Source organism: Lonchura striata, chromosome 17 (assembly GCF_046129695.1).
Source record: "Lonchura striata isolate bLonStr1 chromosome 17, bLonStr1.mat, whole genome shotgun sequence".
Classification (NCBI taxonomy): Eukaryota; Metazoa; Chordata; class Aves; order Passeriformes; family Estrildidae; genus Lonchura; species Lonchura striata.
In genome coordinates this window covers 984,265-1,010,776 of record NC_134619.1, presented here as the reverse complement: position 1 = coordinate 1,010,776, position 26,512 = coordinate 984,265, and the positions used below count along the sequence as shown (strand labels likewise).

Sequence of the window (26,512 nt, the reverse complement as noted above, 5' to 3'; positions counted from 1 at the left end):
CAAAGGACTTTAACCCACCTGCTCTCCTCTCCCTGGAAATGCTGAGATGTTTTCTTTTTTTTCTGGCTATGGCCCTTCTTAGTATTCTGTTTCTAAGCACTTAGTTGTTTCAATAAAATGTGTCATTAAGGTCTGTTTTAGAAGGAAAGCTCTGACTTGGGTTTTGCAATCACTGAAACCTGTGAAAATTGTCTTGTTTTCTGTTGCTGTGTTTGAGAGCCAACGTTCAACCTGTGTTACTGCTGTCATCTCCTCGGCTGGCTGCCCTGGGCTCACTTCCCTTCAAGTGGTTAAGGCAGTGGTTGCTTTGTGTCTCTAATTTAGCCATGGGAAACAGATCTTCCTAGCAATATGCTACTAGAAAAATCCCTAGAACTATTTCATGTTTCTTTTCTTCCCACTCAGTATTATGAAACATTCATGGTAATTACTGAACACTAGCAAATGCTGCGCTCTGATGATGTGTGCAGCAAGGCTGATAATATGCTTTTTATAGCATAGGTAAGTCTATAGCAAGGACCTCTGAGATCCTCCTCTGCTCTGGGTGACACTGTGGGGTGGCACTCACTGTAGTTTCTGCCCACAGCTTTAGCTGAAGAAACACCTATTGGACATGAAGGGGGAGGGATTGTTTGTATCACTTTACAGATAAAGTAGGATAACTCTAATTACATTTCCTTTAAGGGGCCTTTATCGATGTAACTTCTTGTGGCAAGTTAATTTAGGCCTGTTAATTCAGTGATATTTATGGGTTTGGATTGGGGTCTTTCTGTAGAGATAGCTGTATGGGTGTGAAAATACAGAGTGAAGTGATTGGATTAAGAGAACCCACACATCCTTCCTTACTCTTGCTTCTTGCTCATTCCAGCTTGGATAGGCTCCCAGCAGTTGGAGAGATTGCCAGCAGGGTTTGTTTCCCAGAAACTGCTGCTCTTGAGAATCTGCAGAGTCCAGGCAGCCCTGGGAAGCTTCCGTGTCCCAGAGCATCCTCAGGGGCTCGGGGGCACGGAGGGGAAGGGAAGCTGGAGAATATGAGGGGCTAAACTGCCAGACTGCAGTGGAAGTAGCTCTCTCTGGAGGTTGTGCTCTGAGGGAGCTCCGTCTCCCGGAGCTGGGAGCTGTGTGTACCCAGGACTGTGCCACGGGTGGCCGTGGGACGTGGCCCTGCACAGAGGAGTCCCGGGCAGAGCTGTGAGGGCTGGCCCGAGCCTGGCAGAAGCTGGGGCTGTATAAACCAGGCAGCCCGTGCCCTGCACTGGAGAGACAGCACTGGGCAAGAATGTGCAGAGCCCACAGGGGTGAAGGGACACGCAGAGCAACCCAACCTGCACCCTCCCTGCTCCTCACAACACACGACTGCCTTGGCCCAGAGGGATGTAGAGAGTGACTCGGGCCCGGCGTTCTGGCTGGGCACAAGAGGGAATCGGCATTATTTGGGGAGCAGGACGGAGTGACATGAGGATCCATGTGCAAACAGCAGCGAGCGGTGCCCGGCAGCACCAGGGCCTGGCTGGGCACGGGGCGTGTGCCCGAGCCTGGCACCGGCACACCGGGAGCTGCCTGGGCAGGGCAGCACCGGCCCGGCCGTGTCCCTGCGGCGAGGATGCTCCGGTGTGCTGGGGACAGCTCTGGTGTGCTGGGGACAGTTCTGGTGTGCCAGGGACAGTTCTGGTGTGATTCCATGCCAGGGACAGCTCTGGTGTGCCAGGGACAGCTCTGGAGTGATTCCATGCCAGGGACAGCTCGGGTGTGTCAGGGACAGATCCAGTGTGTGCCCGTGCCAGGCACTGCCAGGCTGCCAGTGCTGCCCCCAGTGCGTCCCACCACGTGCGGGATCCTGTGGGCACACAGGTGTGTTTGTGAGCACAGGTGTGCACAGGAAGGTCTGTGTGCACAGACAGGTGTGAACTGCATACAGGTGTGTTTGTGAGCACAGGTGTGTGTGCACAGACAGGTGTGTGCACAGACAGGTGTGAACTGCACACAGGTGTGAACTGCACACAGGTGTGTTTGTGAGCACAGGTGTGCACAGACAGGTGTGTGTGCACAGACAGGTGTGTGCTGCACACAGGTGTGTTTGTGAGCACAGGTGTGTGTGCACAGACAGGTGTGTGCACGCCCGCTGCAGTGCCCCAGGCAGCCCGGGAGGAGCAGCAGCCGTGGGTGGGACCCGCAGGGTTGGTGCCAGGCGTGTGCTGTGCTGGGGCAGTGCAGGACTCTGGCTCTGTGCATGTGCTGCCTGCACGTGCCCAGGTGCTTGCCCAGCGCTGGCTGGGACTTTTCCACGGCAGGGAATGCTGCTGCCTTTCCTACTGACCACTGGCAAAGGAATAAAGCTGCGTGAAAAGCCTGTGCAAATCCGAGCTGCTGACTGGAGCAGGATAACCACAGTTCTCCAGTGCAAAAGGGAATTTTGCACCACCTCACCAGGCTGGGCTGTCAGGGTCCTGGGTGCCCTGGGTGTCCTGGGTGTCCTGGGTGTCCTGGGTGCCCTCTGGGGCTGTTTGGGCAGTGCCATGGCACGGGGCCGTGCAGGGGCAGTGGCACTCTCCAGCCTGGCCTGTGGCACTCATTCCTGTCCCTGGGTTGTGTGCTGAGAGCCCGGCTTTGCCAGGCACTGATGTCCCTGTCCAGTCTGGCAATTTCCTATTGGAGCTGGGAATTCTCCTCTTGGAGAAAGCAATCACTGGGCTTCGTTTGATCTGCTGAATCTGTCTGTATTGTGCTTTATTTTCTGTAGAAATCTGTCTTCATTTGATCTGCTGGATCTGTCTGTATTGTGCTTTATTTTCTGTAAGTGTACAGAGCCACTGTACACTGTACAGAGCTACCTCAGGGTAGATCTGAGTGCTTTGGGCTTTTCTGTGCCACAGCTGGAATTCCTCTGGCAGAAGGGTTTCTTCCCTGGTTTTCCCAGCTATAAAATTAAATGAATCCTCAAAAAAAAGTTAATTGCCAAGCACTGTGTAGTAACAATGATCAGTGTTTAATTGGCTTTCGATTCCAGACAATGTGTAACAAATTAGCCTCAGTCCAAGGAATCCATCTGTCTGCAGGCAAATTAAAGAACTGCACACAGATCCTGATGACCCAGCAGTGATGTGGTGTGTCTCTCTTGTGTCATTCAAGTACACAGTATTGTGGTTCACTTTTGGCTTCATAATTAAAACAAGTCAGAATAATGCTCAATAATTTTAACTATTTTACTTGACTAGTTGTTCAAACAGTACCTGATTCTTGGAGAAAAAAAAAAAAAAAGAAAAAGAAAGAAAGTTAAAAGCATGTGCATGTGTAGAAAATACTTATTGCACAATTTTTGCATGCACAATTACCCCGATGGCAAATGCAATTACACACTGAGCACCTCCAGCTGCATGCACACATTGGCAAGTGCTCAGCCCCGGGTTTTTGTGTAGTCTGGTGAATTTATTTGGCATGAGAGGATGTCAGGAAAGAAATGCCTCAGTCTGTGGACACAAGCAGCTACCTTTCTGTAAGACATGCCCTTTCCCAGCTTCCCTGGGAAGTGAGGACTGAATTCCATGGCCATTGCCTGTTCTGGCACTGGCCTGGTCCCTGGAAGCAGTGATGAATGTTGTACTCCACAGGATGCTCCGTGTCCCTGTGGAGCACACAGCACTGCTCTCTGAGTGACTCAGGGACAGGATCCTGCCCAGGACTGTGTCCTCCATGAGCAGAAATGCCCTGGATCTCTCTGGATCTTTGCTAAATGCTCTGGGAGGGTCACTGCTCCATGAGAGAGCACTAAAACTATTTTGCTGGCTTACACAGTGGATCTGACTCTCCTGTAACTCATGAAAGCTTTGTAATCTTATCTGAGCTGCTTAATTTACTTCCATGCAAGAGAAAAGAGACTCCAGGCTGCTGCTGCTCAGAGAAGTGAGCAAGCTGGGGCAGTGTATGGCTCATTTTAGCCTGGTTGCTTTTTACTCAGCCCTCTTGTTAAGCTCCTACTTCTCGAGTGTCTTCTATCAGTAAATAATTGTGTTCAGTATGTGAAAAGAATGTGATCGGGAGGATTCTCTGTGCAAGGATCCAGAGACAAGCAAGTCCTCCCGTTTGAGAAATGACCTTAGGCAGCCTGTCCCGGCGATGGACTCCTTAAGGGAAAGAGGAAGGAAATTGCAGGGCTGTAGCCCCCTCCCTTGTCAGGCTGGTGAGTTCCCATGTGGTGGAAGAGCATCTGGTGGATTACACAACCTTCCCCACCAAAGCCACTCCGTGTGCCCTGCTCAGGGCTTTGCTGCAGGACCTGGCTGCAGTCTCACTGCAGGACCTTCCTTGGTCATTGTCCCCTCCTGTCCCTCCTGCTGCGCACCAGAAAAGCACCAACATCACATCAACCCTGCACGGAGCCCCTGCTGGGGGCAAACACAGCTGTGTGGGGAGGTGACACTGCCCCGTCCTTAGGGAAAGGTTTGTCACCTGTCTTTCCACAGGTGAGTCAGGGAGCAGCTCCCCAGCTGACAGCAACAAAACCAGCCAGGGCGAGAACATGTGGCAACACAAAACCCTGTGGAAGAGGCCAACAGTCAACAATCCTGAATTTAGCTGCAGTTCCCTGAGGCTGGCAATATCGAGGGGGAAAACGACTATTTTTAATGCTCCTTCAGCTTAGCATTATAAATCAGCAACTGCTCTGATTTAGTTACGGCACAAGTAGAAAGATTTTTCTCTTGTTGCTGTGCCAAGGAATTCACTGGGAGAGCTAAATGTCAGGGTCTGTGTTTTGTTTCTTGCTTGAAATGTGCCCTTATCTCCAGATCTGAATGGGAAGCGTTTTGCCATCCTGACAAGCTTCTCAGAAGTTGGAGAATGTTCCTGAATTCACACCGAGCTGGAGCTGCCATGCTCTCATGCTCTGCACAGCACCCAGGGCAGACGCCTGTGCTGCTGAGAGGAGCTCCTGGTGCTCCTGGGACAGGGGCACGCCAGCTGCTGCTGCTGGTTCTCCCTTCCCCTGGCAAGTGTCCTTCAGGAGCTGCTCTTCCTAATCCATCTGGGAGCCGGGAAGCCTTTCTCTGCCACCACTTTCTTAAAAAATACCTACAGAAATGCAGCTTGATAGAGATCTCTTTCCTCTGTTTAAAAGTCCTTTCCATTGAAGAGTCCCGAGCAGCTGCAGATGACGAAGTGAAGCTTTCCCAGGCCATGCCGAGCTGGGCTTTGGCTTGGCAAGGAGAGCCAGCAGCTGCAGCGAGGTCAGCAGCGCTGACTGCCAGGGACAGAGCCCATTTTCTCCTATCTGTTTTGTTTTCCGTAGAATCCCGCTGCTGCAGCTCTTCTGGGCAGGAGTGGGGTGAGCTGTAACCCTGAGCATGACAGGCAGGCTGGCAGGAGGGAACCCAGTCCAGCTGGGCCAGAGCTCCCAGCTCAGCTGGGCCAGAGCTACTGGCAGGTGATGGCTTAGCTGTGCTGTGAGCTAACAGACACAGGTCCTCAGCGCCTGAATCATACGCAGAGGATTTGTTTACAACGTGAACAACAAAGTCTTTGCTTGTCCTTTTAGTCAAAGAAGAGTCTCTATGTAAATGGGATCATTTACCACTATTTAACTATATATCAGTTTTCACCTTCAAAGGCTGTCCAAGTGGTTTATTTACCATAAATTTAACCTTGGACTAAAGCTGAGATGCTTAGATAGCCGAGCGATAGGGACCTTAGAAATGCTAAGGCAGAGATAACGAGAGCAGCCTCAGATTGAGGGAAATGAGAACTGTCTGGCCCCTTCACAAATCCTGAGGATAAACAATGGGGATCTTTGTGCTTGGGCTGTAGGCGTGTTGTCAAGGTAAATGGGACCTGGCAGAGGGCCCTATTGTCTCCTTTCCCACAACTCATTAAGGTTTACTTGTTTTATCATCAATGAGTATAATAAGCAGCGCTCTGATTATGCCACAAAGACATCCCAGTGCCAGTGATTCATGAGACAGAGATGGTGCGAGTCATCCCAAGGCTCTTCTCAGGGGTGTCCTCCGTGTCTGCTGGGAGGGGGAGCAGCATCCTAGGGTGGGCTGCTCGGCAGGGAGCGCCAGGCTGGTGCTGCTCCCTTGTGTGGAGCCCTTTTGTTGTTAGTGCAGCCCTCACCCCCTGGGTTTAGCCAGCAGTGACGCCCTTCCCTGGTGTGCAGCATGGACACCCCCACGCAGACCCGAGCTGCAATAGGGCTGCAGGCTACTTTACCTCAGAGCCTCTGCCAGAAATGATTGCGGCACATAATGAATCAGCTGGATTATGCTTACCTGGAACAGGTCTGCCAAAACTCTGACCTGATTTCCTCTCCCCCCACTCTCATTTCACTGTGAGGAGCCAAATGGGCTCTGGGAGCAATACAGTGCCACTAGATAAGTTGCCAACCCACAAAATTTTGCAGTAATACACTTTTGTCTTTCAGTAGCATCTCTTATCAAACAGGTCAGAGTTATTGTTACAGACCTCAGTGCAGCAGATAAGAGCTGTTCCCCAAGCTACCGAGGACCAAATGAGATACTGAAAGATGAACAAGATCTCGGAGTAACTCAGTAGTAAAAGCAAGACCACTCTGGGCTGCTCTGCCACCTGAGCTGCCCATGAACACACACCCAGCAATTCCCAGGAGCAGTGGATCCCAGCACAGCTCCGTGTGCTGCTCCACAGTTCAGTTGTTGAGGCAGGGGAAGATCTGTGATCTCTGCAGATGGGTGGGCTTGCTCCTGTGCAGGGAAAGCTCCAGTGCAGCTGTGCCAGGACCTCTCCCTTGAGCCCAGCCCAGGGGAGCAGGGCCCAGCACAGATGTAAACCAAGAATACACGCTTGGACACAGAGCCTGGAATACTGGAACACTGAGAGCAAGCCCTGCCTGTCTGTGGAAGGGGAGTAGCCCTACGAAGCCTTCAGTTGTAAATCTGGGTTTGTGCTCCTGATGGTTATTTTGCTGGAGATAATGCTTGCAAAGCAGCAAATATAACATGCCTGCTCTCCTGGTTTCTAGTTGAACTAATGTATGTACCCTGTTTATCGAAGGGTTAATTACATAACTCATGTGCTGTAGGGCTTTGTCCTCACTCACATATATATGGTGTATTAGATAAAAAGACTATTTTTGAGGATTAACTGTCTCCCAAACATCTTTAAACTCATGAAAGTGTTCATAACTGAATTAATTTCTTGAATAAGATAAATTGTTTATCTGCATTTATTTGGGATTTTACAAACAAAAGTTAATTTTAAGGCAAGTGCTGCATAATTTTGTGAAATAAAAAACTGACAAAGTGCTTTTTCGTAAGTGATTTTTGCATCAATTGTTTCAGCAGAAGTGAAGTAGCTCTGAAATGGCCATCCTGCCACTTGCAGAACTGCACTTCTGGAAGCAGCACTGAGCATCATTGCAGGCATGTACTGGATTTGAAGCTTGTCAAAATTAGTTCAGAAAGTGGATGTGGCTTTTATCCATATGAATTTTAGCAAGACAGTGCTTTTCAGAATAAAAGTCATCAAAACTCTTTTCAGGAAAATCATAATATTGTGTTTTTCCCCACATCCACTCCAAAGCTTTCTCATGAGTGAGACTCTATCAGTTTATTGTTTCAGTAATTTGAAAAACATATTTGCAATAATGTGCAAAATAGAAGTAGGCAACACCTTACACGACACAGTCTATAAGGCACCAGCCACCTTAGCTCCCAGCATATCCAAAGGCTCTATAAAACAGGGCAGACTTGAGGATTGTTTGCAGGACAAATCAAATGAAATTTTCAGTAAAGATTCTGTTCAACAATGGGCAGAAAAAAAATCCTGCTGGTTTTCTGTGGGAAGAGATGGCCTTTTGACCAAGCAGTCCTCCAAAGGGAGGTGAAATGTAACAACTAATTTTAAATATCATAGTTTTAGCACCTGGGTAGCTTGTGTCGTTGCCTCCCCCCAGTCAGATATATTTGGGCAGAATACCCCCAATAACAGGAAGGTGCTTCTGCCTGTGGATCCCTCTCAAAATATTTGCCCCCACATAATTAGTGGTGGACTCCTTATGCTCACCCAACTGTACTGTGAATTGCTTTCCTGAAAACTACTGGGAAAATCCCAGCTGCCTCTGGGAGCTGAGGAAGGGCCTGGTTGGCACAATGAGGCAGAAACCAATTGACTCTTTTAGAGTGGCACTTGCTGATGCCAGCAATGTAATTTGGTTTGTTAGTCTGTATGGACTTGATCTAACTCTTGCTAAAGTTGAGGAGTGAATGCAGAGCCTGTCCTGACAGTCAGCCTTATCACCATCAGGAGAGATGGGGCTCACAGCCCTCGCTGTCTGCTGCCAAGAATTAATTGTGTTCAAGCCAATGCCTGAGTTAAGATTAAGCTCTGCCTGATTGACAACTATTGCCATGGCAGGAAGCAAAAGCCACGAGGAGCTAACTTCAAAATTAGCCATTTTGTCTGGGTCACCTCTGCAGTGGGGAAAAAGAGGAATCCTGCTTTGCTGGTGTGTTGGAATGCAGCAGTGTGTGCAGGGCTGCAGGCAGGTGTCCCTGCACAGGCAGGGCCGTGGCTGGCACTCAGCAGCTGCTGGGGCCGTGCCACCAAAGGACAGGCAGGGCAAAGGGTCCCTTGGTGCCAGCCAAGGAGTGGGCAGAGCAGGCTGGCAAGGGTGGCAGCATGGCAGGGCTCCAGCCCGGAGCCCTCCAGGGGAATGTGACAGTCTGGGGCTGGCTGCTCATTAAGGGGCAGAGCAGCTGGGATAAACTGAGCCCTGAGTCATTATCTGTGCGTAGGAGCAAAACCCCCAGGGACAGAACACAGCCCGGTGGGGGGACAGACAAGGAGCATGGAGAACAGGGAAAAGTGGAACTGGTTTAGGGGTGGGCAGTGGGGTTGTTGCCCTTATGCCGGGTGTCCAGTGAGGTTCCCCCACCGCTGGGTAGGTTTTGTGATGAGAATTGTTTTAGGGTTCAACAATAATCAGAACTTTAACTTTACAGCCCTTAACAGTGTGTCGGGTGTGCCCCTATTCTGGGTTTGTGCCAGGCCTGAGGTAGGTCAGATTCAGCATTCAAACACTTCAGCAGTGTCTGCTCAGTTCTTGTGCCCAAACAGCCAGGGAACATTACAGCATTGGAACACAGAGCACTGCAGGGATTGGAAACAGCAGCACTTCTGAGAAATGTTTTCTTCATTATGAATGTGTTTTGTTGGGGTTTTTTTGTTTGTTTGGTTGGTTGTGTTATGAGTTATGGATATCAATGGCGGGGACAGTTTCTGGCTCAGAGCCCTCAGCTGGCACAGACTGGCCAGGGGTCACTCCCTGGTGCTCAGACACACCAAGGGCCTCGAGTGCTCCTTGTCTTGGCTTTGGTGCAGCTGCTGAGGACCATGCCCAGTGACACAGGGTCAGGAGGGTGAGTCTGTCCAGCCTGGCACCCTGCTGCTACCTGCGGCTCTATGGCAATAAACAGGGATTTTTTTTTTTTTTCCCATTAGAGTTTACTATTATTTACAAGTATTATTGTTCCATTTCAAAGTGCAGCTCAGCAATTGCAACATTTTCCACTTCTCCCTTGGCATATCTCATGGCATTGCAGACTAGACCAGGCAATGCTGTCAGGAGGGACCAGAAGGGATCTCCCAGATGGGAAAAGGCGTCAGGCTCAGCCAGAAGAGCATTTGTGACCCCCGGGTGGCCCTGGGCGCTCAGGGCAGTGCCCGCTGTGAGCTGAGCACCGTGGGCTGGGCCGGGGGCTCTGGGAGCACGGCCGGGATGCCCAGCCGGGGCAGGACGGAGCCAGGAGCTGGATGGGGCTCGGGCACGGCCGGTCCGGGGACAGCAGTGCCCTGTGAGCCCCTGGGACTGGGGGGCTGGGAGCTGCTCCCCCTGCACCCCGAGCCTTGCTCAGGGCTGGCTCCCAGCTGGGAGCTGCAGCCAGAGGCAGGAGCAAGCTCCCAGTTAAAGCCCAGTGCCCCCAGTCCTGTGGCAGTGCCCCCAGTTAAAGCCCAGTGCCCCCAGTTAAAGCCCAGTCTCCCCAGTTAAAGCCCAGTGCCCCCAGTCCTGTGGCAGTGCCCCCAGTTAAAGCCCAGTGCCCCCAGTTAAAGCCCAGTCTCCCCAGTTAAAGCCTAGTCGCCAGTCCTGTGGCAGTGCCAACCCCAAGCCCTGAGCCCCTCTCCCCTCTCCAGCTGCAGGCTGTGGCTGTGCTGTTTCTGCCGCTTCCCGGGCAGCTCCTTGTCTGCTCCTTGCCCCTCACAGTGGGAAGGAGCTGAGAGGGGAATCTGCTGGGAAAGGGCTGTGCTTTCCCCGTCCCTCCTGCGGGATCCACTGCAGTGTCCAGCCCGTCTGAAGCCCGAGCTCTTCAGGCCAAGAACGTGTATTATCTAGTTTGTGTTTTATGGCAGTATATGAATGTTTTGTTACAATAACAACAACAACAATCATAATTAGGGCCGTGAGAGCCCTGCAGGGCTGGAAAGGAACCAAGCCCTGCAGGTTCTCTCGGATGTTCGGGTTTGACGAGGTTGAACCATCCAGGTTTAACCCCCATGGCTGGTGCCCTCTCTCACCCTCCCTGCTGCCACCACCACCAGGAAGTCTGAGCCCCTCCTGCCCTGTCAGCTGGGAACTGGGATACCCTGGGGCTTCTCGAGGGAGGAACCCGCAGCTACTGAGGAGGATGTGAGTGAAACTCACTGAAATGTGAATGTGGGATGAGGGTCGTGAATCATCCGACCTTCAGCCGCAGCCCAGCCCGGGTGGGACTGCACAGAGCCATCCCGGGATCGGGGATTGCAGCACCGTCCTTTGTCCACCCAGTGCTCGGGTGTCTGGGTGAAAGTCCCCCCTGTGTCCCTCTGAAACCTCTGTGAAAGCAGCACTCATTCTGTTAGGTGCTGCCATAGGTAACCGGGGCCGTCCTCTGCCAGACCCTCAGTCCCAGTGTCCGTGTTTCAATCTGCTCTCCGGTGACAGCAGCAGCTGCAACTTGCCCTGGAAGATGAAAAATAAATTTTCTTTCTTTTTCACAGAAAACCCATGCGTGCCTGGAAGGCCAAATGCTGATGCAGCCAGGGGTCAGCAGTGGCTGTGTTTAAGGTACTACAGTGGACTGAGAAGTCTTTTATTTCCCAGTGAGCGAGCCGGGCAATCGCTGTGCGGGACGGGGGTCCAGGCACCCCCGCTTCTCTGAGCACTAACCCCAATTCCCACAGTGTTGCCTCAGCTAATCGCTGCCTCAGTTTTCCTCCCTTGTAAAATGTGGGGGTAATAACTGTGCATACCTGACAGAGGGCTGTGAGGATTCATTAATTAAACGACGTTCGGGAAGTGCTTTGAAGATGAAAAGCCCTATATAAATGCTGGGTGTTCCTAGTGCTTAGTGAGTACCTGCACAGCCACAAGCAGGGTGTGCCTGCAGGAAGCAGAGCCATAGGCTGAGGCTTATGGCTAAGTGCCTTTAAAAATAAATACGATCAGTAAATGCTCTAGGGAGGTCAGCTTCCCTCTCCTCCCCCCGGGGGTGAGCTCCCACCTCAAAGGAACCAGGGTTTCTCTTTGCCTCCTCCACTTCTGGAAACCCAAAAGAGGTTTGGGAGCGCAGAGGAGACTGCTGTGCTCGGGCTGGTGCTGGTGAGGCTGGGAGCGACACCACGGGCAGGCAGTGTGCTCCGAACCAAGCAGGCCAGAGAGCCACCTGGGCAGTGCCAGCACTGTCCAACAGGCACAGCAGGGCAGGGCAGCCGGGCTGGGGAGAGGCAGCTGTGCCCAGTGCCCCGGGACAGCCAGGCTGCACGCTGGCACTGCCACCACAGTGAGCAGGGGCACTGGCACTGCCACCAGGATGAGCAGGGGCACTGGCAGTGCCACCACAGTGAGCAGGAGACAGTGGCACTGCCACCAGGATGAGCAGGGGACACTGGCAGTGCCACCACAGTGAGCAGGGGCACTGGCACTGCCACCACAGTGAGCAGGAGACAGTGGCACTGCCACCAGGATGAGCAGGGGACACTGGCAGTGCCACCACAGTGAGCAGGGGCACTGGCACTGCCACCACAGTGAGCAGGGGACAGTGGCACTGCCACCAGCTGAGCAGGGGACACTGGCACTGCCACCACAGTGAGCAGGGGTACTGCCACTGCCACCTTGGTGAGCAGGGGCAGTGGCACTGCCACCAGCTGAGCAGGGGACACTGGCAGTGCCACCAGCCGAGCAGGGGCCGTGCTGCCGTGGCTGCCCTGCACTCAGCTAATGACATGCATGCTTTGGGGAGACAGAGGCAAATCTGTACTTGCTGCTCCTGCACCTGCTGGACTGAAAACACAGATGCTGATTTCCTCTTCTCTGTGTCCCTGGAAAATCTAGTATTTAATATTCACCTGACTAGGCAGAAAGAAGAGAAAAGGGATTTTTGATTAGGTTAATTGTTTTTAATGACAGCCTGCCACATTTGTCAGATCCCTCTCATGAAGCCTCAAGACAAGCAGCCTTTTCTCTCAGATGTGCTCTGTGTGTTTCTGTGTTTTGTAAGCTGAGCTGAAGCTTCATTTTCTGACTTGGGCAGGGAGGTCACTGCTTGCACAGGTTTCTCTGGGAACACCAGACCTAAGCAATAACGTGTTACCTGGGGGAGACATCCAGGTGGGACTAATGGCAGAAACTGGTACAGGAAAAGCTGCATTTCCTGGCCTGAGCTAGCCTTGCTGACTGAAAATTAACAACTTAAGACCAAATGCTGAACCAGATTCAAATGTTTCTATATGAGACTGTGGCAAAACCTGGACATTCTTCAAGGACAGATGTGTAAAGTGCTTTAAAAACACATGCTAGCTATTAAATGATATATAACACTAAAATTCATCAGATATATTATTAGCTCCTTATAATCTAACACTATACAAAAAAAGAGCATGTAAATACTGAGTCATAGGCGAGGCTGAGACCAGAGCGTATCTGCCACATCAGGAATTCTCACTGAGGGACTGCTGAAGGGAGATCAGAAGCAGGGGGATGTTCCAGGGGCAGGACAGACATCCTGGGTGTGAGAGCAGAGGCACGCAGGGAGCAGCCAGTGGCCAACAGGCTCTGTGCAGTCTGAAGGGACTTCTATTTCTCCCCTTCTGGAATTCCCTGTGGTTTGTCCCTTATCATAAAGCCTATCAGGTGGCTTGGCTCTGGGACACAGGCTGGCACACAGGCCTGCTGTGATACTTCAGATCTTTGTGCCTCACTTTACCCATTGATTGGGATGATAGCCTTCCCAGAGTGTTGTGGTGATTAATTATTAATGTTAGTAAAGTGTTTTGAAGATGAGGAGTGCTACATGCTGGCTAAAGATCTTAATTAGCTCAGCCTCACGATTAAATTTCTATATTTACATAATGAACCAGTCGGGGAAGAGGTGCAGAGATGGTCTCTCCTGGTGGACAGATTCTTATAGCTCAGTTATCTCTGCCATTATCACTATCTAAGTTGAATCAAACCCTTTTTTCCATGGGGAATCTGCTTTTGGAGCGAGCAAAGCCCACGTGCTCCATGTGAGACTCCCGACATGGCAAACAGCCACGGGACCTTGGCTAATTCCAGTCCCTGCCCATGAAACTCACCTCACCCAGAACTTGTTTCAACTTCTCCAGCTGTTCTTGGCATGTGTTGAGATTTCATAAAGTTGATGCCATCAACTCCCACACATATGGCAAGGCAGAGTGAGAGAGAAAACCCACACACAGTAACTAATATATAGGCAGAAGAGGCATTTGCATGGAGAGCACAAACACGAGGCTTTCCTGGCTGGCTCCGGCGGCTCCTGCTGCAGTGCCGAGATGCAGAGGGATATGCAGAGGGGGAGGGAGACTCAGGGAGCCCTGCAGAACTCCAGGAGGACACCTGATGCTCCCAGCTGGGCCCTGCACTCCTTCTGGTGGTCAACGGGGTCATTTTTGCTGCTGCCCACGCCGAGCTGCAGCGGAGTCGGCTCCTGGGGGAGCAGGGGGCTCCTGGCTGGGCACAGGACACGTGCCAGCTGCTCCCTGACACTGCCGAGCAGGGTCCAAGGTGGCACATGGCGAGGCACTGCAGGAGCTCTGATTCACAAAACAATCTGCCCTTGGAGTTAGTTTTGCTGAGACATTTTGTCTGTGATACAGGAGGTTCGTTCTCCTTGTGTGTCTTTTTTCCTTTTCCTTTGGAGGCAAGTGCATAATTTTTCAAACTTTCAATGAGACTCATTTTCAATCCATAATTCATTATCAAGATGACACCCAATTATTATCGATTTACAATCTCATCCAAGTTAGGAAAAATCTGGAAAATGCAGGCAAGGGAGCGTTTGGTCACAAACACAGAGTGCAGGCAATAACACCCATTTCCATATGCACCTTCAGGTCTGGGCAGATTTCCAGGGGAATCCATGCTTGTCTCCAAGAGACAACTTCAGGAGAGGCAGAGGGGTTTTTTCAGCACTGAGCACTCACAGCAAAGCTTTTCTTGGGAATTTGATCTGCCAGTTACAGGGCAGCCAGTTGGGGTACTGGGGATAGAGCCTGACTGGGAGCAGCACCAGGACTCAGCACAGCACTGGGGATGAACCTCAGGTTCCTCTGCTCACTCAGCCCCAGGCCAGGGGTCTGAGTGGCCCTGGACACCCTGGCTCAGTGGGATGAGACACTTGGCAGTGTCCTCCCGTGCCCGTGTCCCCAGCTGGGATGAGAACCTCTCCTGGGATGAGAACCTCTCCTGGGATGAGAACCTCTCCTGGGAGCTCCTCAGCCCCGTGCTCCTGCCCTGGGCAGTGCAGCCCCAGCCCAGCACTGAAGTCACTTCCTTAGTGGGCTGCACTCTTAGAAAGCATTTAAATCTGTTTTACAGTGATTGAAGACTGCAATGAGATTTTGCTAATTATCTCATTGCATGCCCAGTGAGCCCTGCAAAAGCTCAGCCACATCGTGGGGTTTGTTGGACACCAAGCATCAGACTTTCCATTTCCTCTTCTATTTATATTCTCTGTTCAAATGAAAACCACAAATCTTTCCAGGTGACCTGTTTATTAAGTGAATTTAGAGCACTTAACATTTGCATTTATTAATTTTCTAGAAAAACTGGTATTACTAGTTACTGAGAACTAGCTGCTATCTCAGATTTCACTGGATACCAGCTGCAAATCTTGCTAATGAGACTTTGGTGATGATTAAGGCAATGACGAGATTTTTCAGTGGCACCTGTAGCCAGCCCCAGCCTTGCAGTGACCTGCGAGGACTCAGCACCTCGGACAACACCTCCACAAGCCCTGGGCACAGAGAAAGGAAATGCAGAGCTGTGTGAGCAGACTGTTCCCACCTGAGTGCAGAGAGCAGCTGTTGGTGACCTGGGTGCATCTGCTCCGACCCTGAGAGCTGCCAGGGGATGGCACCTGGGGATTATCTGTATGAATGGCATGTCCAAGCAGAACCCCAGAGCCAGGTTCCAAAGCTGCTCGTGTCCCAGAACATGATCTGGTTGCATTTTTTGAGAATGTCTGAGTCTCTGAGCTCAGGCCTGGGTTCTGAGATGGCCTTTTCTGAAGAAGAATCTGTAGTACCTTCTTCCCAGGCTAGGACTCACAGGCCCCTCTTATGCTCTGGAGTTTGTTCTACATTTCCTTGGTTGCATGATCAGAAATGCTCTTTCAGTAATTTTATCTCATTTCTTTTCAGTAATGACAGATCTTTTCTCTTGACAAAACCACCTTTATATTCCTTTACTGGGTCACTGTTAACTCTTCTACGCTCTACATAATAACAGTGGAGATTTTTTGTAGATAGGCTTTCTGCCAGTCTCCTTCATAAAAATGAATTACATCTGGAGCAGGTATGAACTTGGAACAATTCCTACCTCCCAGGTAAAATAACTCATCTGATGCATAGACATACCATGAATCCTGCACAGACTGCAGAGCCTGGGAAGGTGAAAGAACATTTTTCTAATTCATAGCTGAATTTCTTCTGATGAAGGACGTGTACAACCAACTGCAGGAAAACAAATGATTGTTCTGATTATTTTTCACTGTAGGAATAATTGGTAACATTGTTCTTCTTGGCAAAGATGAATAGTTGGAACCAGACTATTTCACAGAGACAAAATATCCACAGGGAGAGATTTCTGAGGCAGTCATAGGATGCACCCTACAGAGTGTGATTCTCATGACATTAAAGCTGTGCTAATGGTGCTGCGATTAACTTCTAATGAAGAGAGAAATGAACCTGATAAACACAGCGTAAATGTTCTAGGGAAAGGACAATAAAAATGTCACATTTTGGGCAAGGTCTGCCTCTCATTGAAGCCAAAAGGGTTGAATTTATTGAACTTATCCAAAACAGGAAAAAGAATTTATGACTGTGGAGGACGAAGAAACACTGGTGTGAGTCTGAGCCACTGAATAACTCCATACCACAGAAGAGATCCCCCAGAGTTTTGCAATAGTAACTGTTGTGTTACTTTGTGGAATTTTCTGATCCTTTGATAATGTTTCCTCCTTTTAACAGCAAAATCCACACTCCTTCTTGAAAGCTTTTAGAATATTTTTCCTTATGCTTTTATCCTAGGGAAGGCAGGACCACATTTGGTATTTAGGACAGGGAGCTGGCAATCTGGATTCTTTTCAGCTTTGTCACTACCCCGTGGTATGGCTTTGATCTCCTCGTGGTACAGCAGCACTTGGAGGAGCCCTGGGGAGGCTCCTGCGCCTCGGAAAGGGCCACCAAAGGCCCCCCTGTGCAGAGCTGGCACTGCCAGCTCCTGCACTGGCTCTGTGCAGCCTGGCAAAGCCCACTCCCAGTGCCGGGGCTGTGCTGGGCTGCCCAGGCTGTCTGTGTGTGGTGCTTTCCCTGCCCGAGAGCTCCACAGCTTTGGCTCCACTCACCTCTCCCCCAAGGCCAGGCTGAGCAAGTGTTTATTTAGAAACAATTAAAATCAAGCATTTAGATACTAGGCAGGGAGGAAGTAAACAAGTAAAATGTGAAGTAAACAAATATAAAATGTTTCAATTCTGGCTTCAATTTTGCAACCAGGGGCCAGTCTTTTAATCGCTCTCCCCTGGAGTCTCAAAGAGTGCTCACATGCTCAGAGACTGGCATCCATTGGTCCCAGGCTGAACATACACTGGGCTCCAGCCTTCTTTGGACAACCCTTTGAAGTTCTCCACTCCTTTATTTCCTAAAATTAGGTTTTATAATATAAATGGGTCTCTAATTGACTTCTCCCAAAGCCAGCAGCAATGGATACTTTAGCAGCGGTTCCCCTGGGTTTAGACTTAATTGACCAGCAGGAGTGTGACTGCTGTAAATACACCTCTGGCCCTTCCTGGGAACCAGGTGCTTTATTATTTCTGCCTTCCTCCCAGCCAGCCTGCTGGCTGCTGCTTCCCACCCACTCTGAGCTGCTCCCTTTGTTTCTGTATGCAGAGTTATTACTGTTGTTCAAGGCCCTGCTTACACAGATTCTAGTAACTTATGGCTTGTGCTGTTACCAGTTTCCAATAGAGGAGTTTCCTGTATGTGCTCCTCTGTATGAACAGAGATTATTGATCGCTAGCTGTTGTTCTGGCAGGACTTGTCTGTGAGTGCAGCAATTGCTCAGCTTCATCCTCTCTCCCAGTTTCAGGCTAAAATTCTGAAAACCCCTCAAAACACCTTCACCTTTATTGCCTGCCCCGAAAGGAGCCACTGAGCACCTCGAGGTCCTGTTGGCTGTGTTGATTTTGGGAGCTTTGTTTGAAGTGAGGCAGCTGCCCCTGGGCCCCTCGAGAGCCCCCCGACTGCTGGGATGTGGGGTGCTTGCTCTGGGGGATGAACACACTGGAAACAACAAGCTAAATAAAAACATGGGCTTTTTGTAAATGCCTTCAACTTTAAAATGGGACTTTCAGTTTCTAAAGGCTGGCAGGGAGTTAGTTTTGAGTCAGTCTTTGTGTGGTCATTTTCATTCTGGAATGAGAGTGTTCTTGCACAGAATTACACTAAAATGTGTTGTCAAGAGACATTGTCTTTTGTTTCCATGAGTTTGCAAATATTCCCAAACAAGTTTGATGCAAGCCAGAGTGTCCCAGCTTTTATCTTGCTGGATAAAAGCTTCTCCCTGAACACCACGAGCCCTGGGCTCGCGGGAGCTCCGGGAGCTGCCGGAACGAGCACATTCCTGACCTGCCAGTGCCAGGCTCGGTGCCACGGCCCGGAGAGGGAGAGGTGCCTTACAGCTGCTTCAGGGGGTCTCCTGTGGCACTGCCACAACATGGCCTCATGAGACCTTAATGAACTCTCCGAGCTGCCTGAATTCCTCTGATGAGGGGCATTATATGTGTACAGTTTGTTTGTATTGTTGCCTAATTATGAGCAGCAATTAAGACTTCACACCTACAATTTGTATTCACAATTTGTAAAATTCCCTTGCCTGGAGTTCTCTACTACTGCTGCCAACAAGGCATACAGCAAATTTTATTCTTTCCCCCAGTGCCATAGAACAAAGCTCTTCAGCAGGCACCCGTCTCCAGCTGGCAGCACAAAGGGCAGAGCCGAAGCTGCTGACTTGAAGCCACCGTGGCTTCCGTGTCCCTTCGCAGGGCTTGTCCCCAGCTGGGCCAAGAGAATGGCACTGACAGTGCCCAGGTGTCCAGCACGCAGCACCAAGCCTGGTCCTGCAGCTCCCCGGGGCAGGAGCGACTGTGCCACAGGACGGGCTCGCCCGGGCACTGCCCCGGCACTGCATGGAGGGCATTTGCAGAAAAGGAGATCTGTGGGGCATCCCTGCACTCGTTCCATCTGTGTGGGCATCCCTGCACTCGTTCCATCTGTGGGGACATCCCTGCACTCGTTCCATCTGTGGGGACATCCCTGCACTCGTTCCATCTGTGGGGACATCCCTGCACTCGTTCCATCTGTGGGGACATCCCTGCACTCATTCCATCTGTGTGGGCATCCCTGCACTCATTCCATCTGTGGGGGCATCCCTGCACTCGTCCATCCTGCACTCTGCAGGTACCAGCAGTGGTCAGTGCCTTGCCCAGCAGCTGGCACTGTTCAGGGCCTTGTTGTTTTCCAAGTACCAGTCCTAATCCATTTAACTGTGCCCATACACATCCTGAAATGATTTGGGACATGGGCAACACGCTGAGCACAGTTATACACATCCAGTCTGCAATTTGGTTGTGCTTTAAAAACATAGCTTTGGAAGCGGTTCTCCTGGGGAAGGATGAAGCCAATGCTGGTTTTTTGAGCATTTCTGCCGTGCTATGAGGCTGGGTGGGGCTGGGCAGCCCGGGAGCAGCAGGGAGCAGCAGGAAGGAGCCATCAGTCCAGCTGCTGATGGCACAGTCTGGGGAGCTCCCAGCGCCCTGCACGGCAGCCAGAGCACAAACGCCTTACCCAGCCTGGCAGTCACCCATGGAAGTGCTCACCTTGGAGCCACAGGCACTGACCAGGGCTCTGCTGTATTATTAATTTTGGTGCTGATTCTGTACCTTGTGATCAGAGTCAGAGGCAAACCAGAACATGGCAGCATTGTTTGGACAACCGGAACGGCACCAGTCTTTCCTTCGTGGATGCATCTCCTGGAAAAACTCCCTTTCTGACTCTGCGGGGAGTTTTGCAAGAGTATCTAGGAAATATATTCCAATGGGAATGTCTCCAAATGGTGACTATAACATGAGTATAAATTATTGTTTATAAATTAATTGACTTTGGGTTTTTTAGCTAGAAAAATAAATGCTGGCTCATGTCGTTTGAGTGAAACTCAATTCAGCACGGGCAACATCAAGAACACAACCAGGATAAAAACTACCACACAGTAAATCAAAGAACAAGAAAAGTACAAGGCTATTAATGCTTTACTATAACATTCCTCACAGCCTCTCTGCACCGTGGATAACTGCAAGCCAACATTTTTCAACTGTCCTAAAGTATGCGAAATGTAAATGTTTAGAAGAATGTTTTTGTGCCAAGCTGAGAGTGATCATAAACATCAGCTTCTAATAGAAACATTTTCAAAAGATGCGCTCTGCGCTGCCAGCTTTTGAGAGCAACACCATGTAAATTAGGTCGGGGTCTCCTTGGATTCCTGACACTTCATTGCTGCCTTTTAATTGCCAAAAATTGTTGGATTGATGCTGTGTTTGAATTTAAAGTATGAACTGCAACTGTATTAAATACGCTGCTTAAATGTCACATGGATAAACTGAGTCAGTTTAAACTGAGACATTTAAACTGAGTTTAAATGTCACGTGGATAAACAATAAATCACCTGCCTGGGATTAGTTCTGGGGACAGGCCTAAAGAAAATCTGGAGGGAAAAGAAGCACAGTTCTAATTACGGCCCTTTATTTCTGTGGCAGCAGAATGTGCCTGGTGCTGTGCTGCCAGGTGGGGTTTCTGGGCTGGCTGTGACTCTGCCGTGCTAATGACACACCGGAGCAGAGCGTGACTTACTCGGAGTGCAGCAGCTCCACCCTGGGCTGGAGCTCCCTGCCCTGCGCCAGCCACCTGCCTGCTGAACGGAGACCCTGCCTCTGGCACACCCTGCTCCTTCCCAGCCACCTCCTCCCCCAGTTCCCGTCAGGGAATCTCAGCCAGAATGGTCAAATCCAGGAAAATGAAAAAGCCTGGGGAACTAGCACCAGTTTCAGCTGACTGGTGTGGTTATATCACCCCGAGATTCTGAACAAATTTACATTTTGTAAGTGAAATATTTTAGCTTTGGGATTTAATTTCCATTTTAGTTTAGCGCTCAATTGTATTTTAAAAACCCTTAAAGCAAAATTAAATATTTGGATCAAATTATCAAATGTCTTTTATGTCACTGCTGCTAGTGAATCCAATTTAGTATCTTGCTAGAAACCGAACCATCTCTGATCACAACTCAGAGCATCTCCTTTTATAATCAGTGTTCATATTCTTCCACTTCCATCACCCATGACAGAAGGTGGTCATTGATGGCATGAGGGTTAGGCATGACATGGTTATTAGAGGATCGTGGTTACAGATCTTTGCAGGGTTTGTTTAGATAAAAGCCTTGGAATAACTTCAGAAAAATCTGGTTTTGGATAAACTTTCCAGGTTTTATGTACAACCTGACACTTGTTTGGAAGCAATTTGGAAGCAAGAAAAGGGGATGGTGAGAGGCACACAGGGCAGCTGTAGGCACTGACCCCAGGCACTCAGAGCAGGAGCCCAGAGCCAGGGCTGCTGTGGAACCCACCCTGCTGAAACAGCAGTGCAGAGAATGCAGTCCTGGGATTTCCTTCTCAAGAACAGCCATACCTTTCTGGTTCTTCCTTTTCTCCATTTTTGTATCCGTGCTTTGGGCTGTTCATGTGCTCCATTGGCAGCTGCTTGTGGGGCAGTCCAGGGGCCCTGTCCCCCATAACCCATCTGGGAACAGCTGGAGCTGCTGGGAAAGCCCAGGAGGGAACACACTCAGCAGAGGTGCTGAACAGCTGCAGAAGACACTGAATTCATTTCCCCTTTTTACTCTTTTGATTGCTACAGAAACAAATATGATTTTTAGATGGATTTAGCACCTGTGTCAAAGAAACAGATACCAAGAACGAGCAGGAGAGAGGAGGGGACCAGTCAAGCCTCACAGCATGGGAAGATGGGAAAAGCACTGAACAGCAGAGAATAAGAGGATGTGAGCTGTGCTCGCAATGAAATCACTGGGAATTCTGCCATGAAAGCAGAACTGAGTTGTTCTTTCAGGTATGAAAAGTACTGTGAATGGCAAACTGAACTCCCATTAAGAGGTTAGGACAGGAAGCTGTTTTCTTCCAGGGATGAGCCAAGAAGCTGCAAAAGCTGAGTCCCTAAATTTGTGTGTTCAAGCCAAGCTTTGACAAAAGCCTTGCCTCCAGCATCCCCTGAGGGTGTCTTTTAATTCTCATTAATGTCCCTTGTAGCCCTTCCAACTCTCCCTTGATTTCTCCTGGCCTTCCTTCTCTTTTCCATCTGATCAAGGGCAGCTCTGCAACCTAAAGCACACAGGAGTCAGAGGATGCCTTTGCATTGTCTTTAGTAGCCTTTGAATGAGAGCAAGGAGGTCACAGCTCTCAGGTTTATACTCTGTTTTGCAGATGAATCAGGATGTTTTGCTATTGTTTTGATTTGAGCCTCAGAAAGCCCTGGAAATAACGCAAGCAGCAAATGGATAAAACAAGGTTTGTGCCAATGGGACAACCAAAACATGTCATCCCAATAAAAACAGGTCTTGGTGCAGAGCTAGGAATGAAGGCTAAGTATTCCCCCCTTGTGCTTTTACCACTCCATGACCAAACTCCCCCAGATTATCATAAAACTGAGCAAAGAGCAAGAGCCAGCAGAGACCAGCTCTGCCTGGCTCCTATGAGCCTGCCAAGGCTGTTGGGGTAGCGAGGGAAGGGACACACAATTCATTTTGAGAAGGTTTTTCCCCCTCTGTTTTGTCGTCTCCTTTGTGGCGGTTTGTGAAATGCTGGAAGGAACAGTACAATGCAGAGGAAACGTTCCAAGGAAGCCAGGCTGCTCCATGCCAGTGCCCAGCCAGCACCCAGTGTGCCAACCACGGAGCTCTGCATGGGAGGCACATGGGACTGGGCTGGCTGGCAGGAGGCTCCCTCCCCTCTGAATTCCCAGAGCAGAGAGGGGCAGAGAGCCTGAGCCTCCCCGTGCCTGGCAGGGGCTCTCCTCACTCCAGCACAAACACAGGTGCAAAGTGTTCGAGTCCAGAAGTTTTTTTGCACAATTTGGAGCCATAAAATGGAAGCTGCCTCTGAGCACTTGGCCCTTCCTCTCTTGCAAGTTTGGGCCAGATGCAAAAGAGGACTTAAGCACTTACAATTCCATAGGTTACTCCCTGCTCAGGATAACATTTCTTCCAGCAGCAGCAGCTTTGTGTCTGGACATGCCCAGAGCTGCTGGGATCGGAGCAGCTTGGTGCAGAGTTCCCACCTAAGCCCACCGGGGTGCTGGGAGGAGGAAAGGAGCGTTCCTTTTCCCGGGCCAGGGCCAGGAGCCTCCAGGCCGGATGCAGCGCGGCAGGAGCGATCCCCTCTGGCTGCAGGGGCAGCTCTTTCCCTTTTAACCCCCCAGGAGCGGCGTGCCCGGGCTGCAGGTTTGCTCTGCACCGGGAGCTCAGCAGGGACAGCCCTGGGCTCGTTGCTGTTCCTGGGGGTCACTGCCCAGAGAACCAGCATCCCCCCAGGAGTCTGGGAATCCCAATGTTCCCAACACAAAGAAACAAAAACTGCAGGCCCTTTCAAGGAAAACATACACGTAGTGAATTAGAACAAAACCAAAACAAAACCAGAAAAACAACCGACCAGAAAAACACACCACCAAAAAACTGAAGAAACCACAGTTATTCTGCTGGCTAATATCATGAAGACATGATGGCACTTGCAGCTTCCTGCTTGGACCTGGCTTGCTCCAAAGTTATTTTGTGTGTTAATCCTGTGGTTTAGATGATGAAGATTAGGTCTGAGTGAGCTGGTTCAGATAAAAGGGGGAAAGGCAGCAAGCAAACCTTCACCCAAACTCCAACCTAAACTTTTCTAGGCTTTAAATAAAATCAAAAATGTATTAACTTTCCTTTATTATTCCTTTGTTTTGCAATTAAGATTTCATTTGTAGGTAGTGTTATTCATCAGCTACGGTTATTCATTCAAAGCTTTGGAAGTCACAGTGTTATGAGGAGGAGAGCTCTTACCCCTGCAAACAAAAACACACATTCCAGGTTCACAAAAATATGTTTCTGCTGCTTCTCCTGAACGTGGCTTTTTAATGGAACTGGAATTTTTAATCCTAGTTATTGCTTCCAGTGTAACTGCCACTACACCATGCAAGTTTCTTCCCAGTTTTGGTTTCTCTGCGTCTTGGCCTGGAATGTTCAGTTACAGATTTCCTGATAAAGATCCTAGCTGACAGCCAGTAATTTGGCCAATGTTCCTCAAATAAATAGGAATATCAAATCATGTTCCAAAGTCTAGGCAGAAATGAGTGACTGATTCTCAAAAAAAAAAAAAAACCCAAACCCAAAACTAAACAAACAAGAGCCGCCTGCTGCTTGGCAATTTTGAAAATTAAATTAATATTATGTTCTTTTACTTTACTACATAATACCTATTTTTAAATGTTTGCCTCAGCCAATAGCAGACTTTAGTGCTCCATTAGCACATATTTGGCACACAGAGCACCAGGGGAAAACACACTTACTGCATTTACTCTCAGGCTGAACCACTCTGCAGATGTCAAACCCACACACAGCAAAGGCAGTGTTTGCTGCTGTGCAGAGGCCCTGCGCCCATGGGTGCAGCTCCTGTAGCTGCTGGCCTCATCCTGGCCTGATCCTGGCAGCTCGGCGCTGATTGGCACACTTGGCACACTTGGCACGCTTGGCACACTTGGCACGCTTGGCACACGTGGGTTTGAGTGCCAGGGGCTGCAGGACCACTGTCCGTGGGCATTGTGTGCAGACAATCTGTGCCATGCTGCAGTGCCTCGAAGCGCAGCGCGTGCAGGAAAAGCCACGGGCTCTGTCCCAGGGGGACACAAATCCCATCGGGGGGAGCGGGGGCCGGGCCACCCCAGCATCAGCATCCCCGAGGCAGCTGCACCTTGGTCCTCCCAGCGTGCGGGCACAAAAGTGAGATGCTCACCTGGGGTCTGGCTGTCACTGTCACTGCAAGAGGCAAGTGCCTGCACAAACAGGCTGAGCTCCCCAAATCGGAGGAAATGAGGATTCTGATGCTCAGTGGGATTGCTCCAAGCCCTCCAGCCCTAAAGCCCCTGTCACAGGAGGGTCCAAGCCTGTGGGAAGGGCTGTGTGGAGACTGCTGCTCATGCCTGCAATCACCGATTTTGGGTGGGCACGAAGCAGGGAGCTGCCTTCTGTGCCAGCTGCAGTTTGTGCAGTGGTTCAGCCAGGAAATATTAAAAATGGGATGAGCGAGCCAGCTCCAGAGTGACTTCCAGCATTATAACCAAAGAGACTTTGCCTAACATTTGAACTTTGAGTGCTTATCCTAATTCAGCCACAGAATCTTCCGAGAGTTCAGCAGCCACTAATTAAGAGCTGCAGTGATCTAGCTGTGGTTCATCCCCACACCTGGCAGCTTTTGCTGCGGAGGGCCTGAGCCCTGCACGGGGCAGTGCTGGGAACACCCCTCAGAGGAGCACAGGCACCAAGCAGCTCCACACCTTCTGACCCCCTGCCCCTTCCATAGCTGGCAATGCTTCTGTGTGGCCTCATATTTAGGGTGAAAACAAATAACCCACTTCAAAAATAAACTGCCCCGGGAAGTGTCTTTGAAAATTTTTAATGCCAAATTACAAAACATAACATGCAAATGTAAATAATTTCCCCTGCAATGAATGCAAGAAATAAAGAAGTGGTATAAACAATAGGGAATTGGACAGGTCTCTTTTATTTCCCTTCCTCCTCCGTTTCCCCCACAGTGTGATTTAATAAATATTAATGAAAAAGAAAAGGAATAACACTTATCTATTAATTTTTTGCCTTTATTTTCTGATCACGCCTAACTTAAAAGTGTTTTGGGGTTACATTTAGTCATATATATGGTTGTTTGAACCTTTTATTAGCCATGATTCATTCTGCATATCAGCATAGCACGGAGCTGATGCCTTCAGTGTCTGTCTGCTCCACGATGCTCAGTTATCTGCCTGCCCCGAGCTATCCAAAGGGATGGATTTGCATGGACACTGCTTCCCGTGGAAGGGAATGCCAGGAATGACCGGTCTGGTACTACCTGCCCAGGTGAGCTTCCATTCAAATAATGCACATGCCACCAGAACAATTCAGATCAAAGCTCTGCCTTCAACAGAATTCAAATGTAAGGGCTTCTAAAGCAATTTTAGCAGTTGGCTTTACAAACGAACTTATGTCAGCTGCTCTGTATGATGAGTGACTAAATTACTTCTGTATCTAATCTTATCTCACTATCTCTCTGTTTTTCAGCATTTCAGTGCCCAGCTCCGCATTAGCCAGGCGCCACCATGAGATTAAGGAGCTCTGCAGGGACATTCTCGACACGGACTGTTCAAAGGGCAGCAGCAGAGCCTTTCACTCCGGGAAAGCCCAGAGGAGGGCACAGATGTGAGCCCCGGGAGAGGGAAAGGGAAAGGGAAAGGGAAAGGGAAAGGGAAAGGGAAAGGAAAAGGAAAAGGAAAAGGAAAAGGAAAAGGAAAAGGAAAAGGAAAAGGAAAAGGAAAAGGAAAAGGAAAAGGAAAAGGAGGCAGCAGCTGCTGGAGCCCTTCTGGCTGCGCTCAGTGGACCAGCCCAGGTGTGCTGGAGTGCAGGGACCCCGTGCAGTGGCCCTGTGCTGCTGCAGGGACTGTCACACTGGTTGGGTGCTCCTGCCACCTTGGCCTTTGGCTGCCATGGCCCCGGCACTGCTGTCCCTGAGCTCCTCCCCGGTGCCATCCCCTGCTGGGTCTGTGACTTCTGGATGCTCCAGCCTCAGAGCAGGATATTCCCTCCAAGAGCCCCAGCAGAGAGCAGGCACTGCAGCTCAGGAACCACTTCTCT

At 50.1% G+C, this 26,512-nt stretch overlaps 1 long non-coding RNA gene across 1 annotated transcript in view; it reads left to right on the top strand.

Annotated features, from left to right (window-relative positions):
• LOC110475233 (uncharacterized) overlaps positions 1-25,974 on the top strand; it is a 105,330-nt gene extending 79,356 nt beyond the window's left edge. Inside the window, exons 3-4 of the long non-coding RNA XR_002466230.2 lie at positions 25,567-25,741; positions 25,943-25,974. This is a non-coding gene — a long non-coding RNA (uncharacterized LOC110475233). The remainder of the gene's footprint in view (positions 1-25,566; positions 25,742-25,942) is intronic.
• Positions 25,975-26,512: the final 538 nt, after the last annotated feature.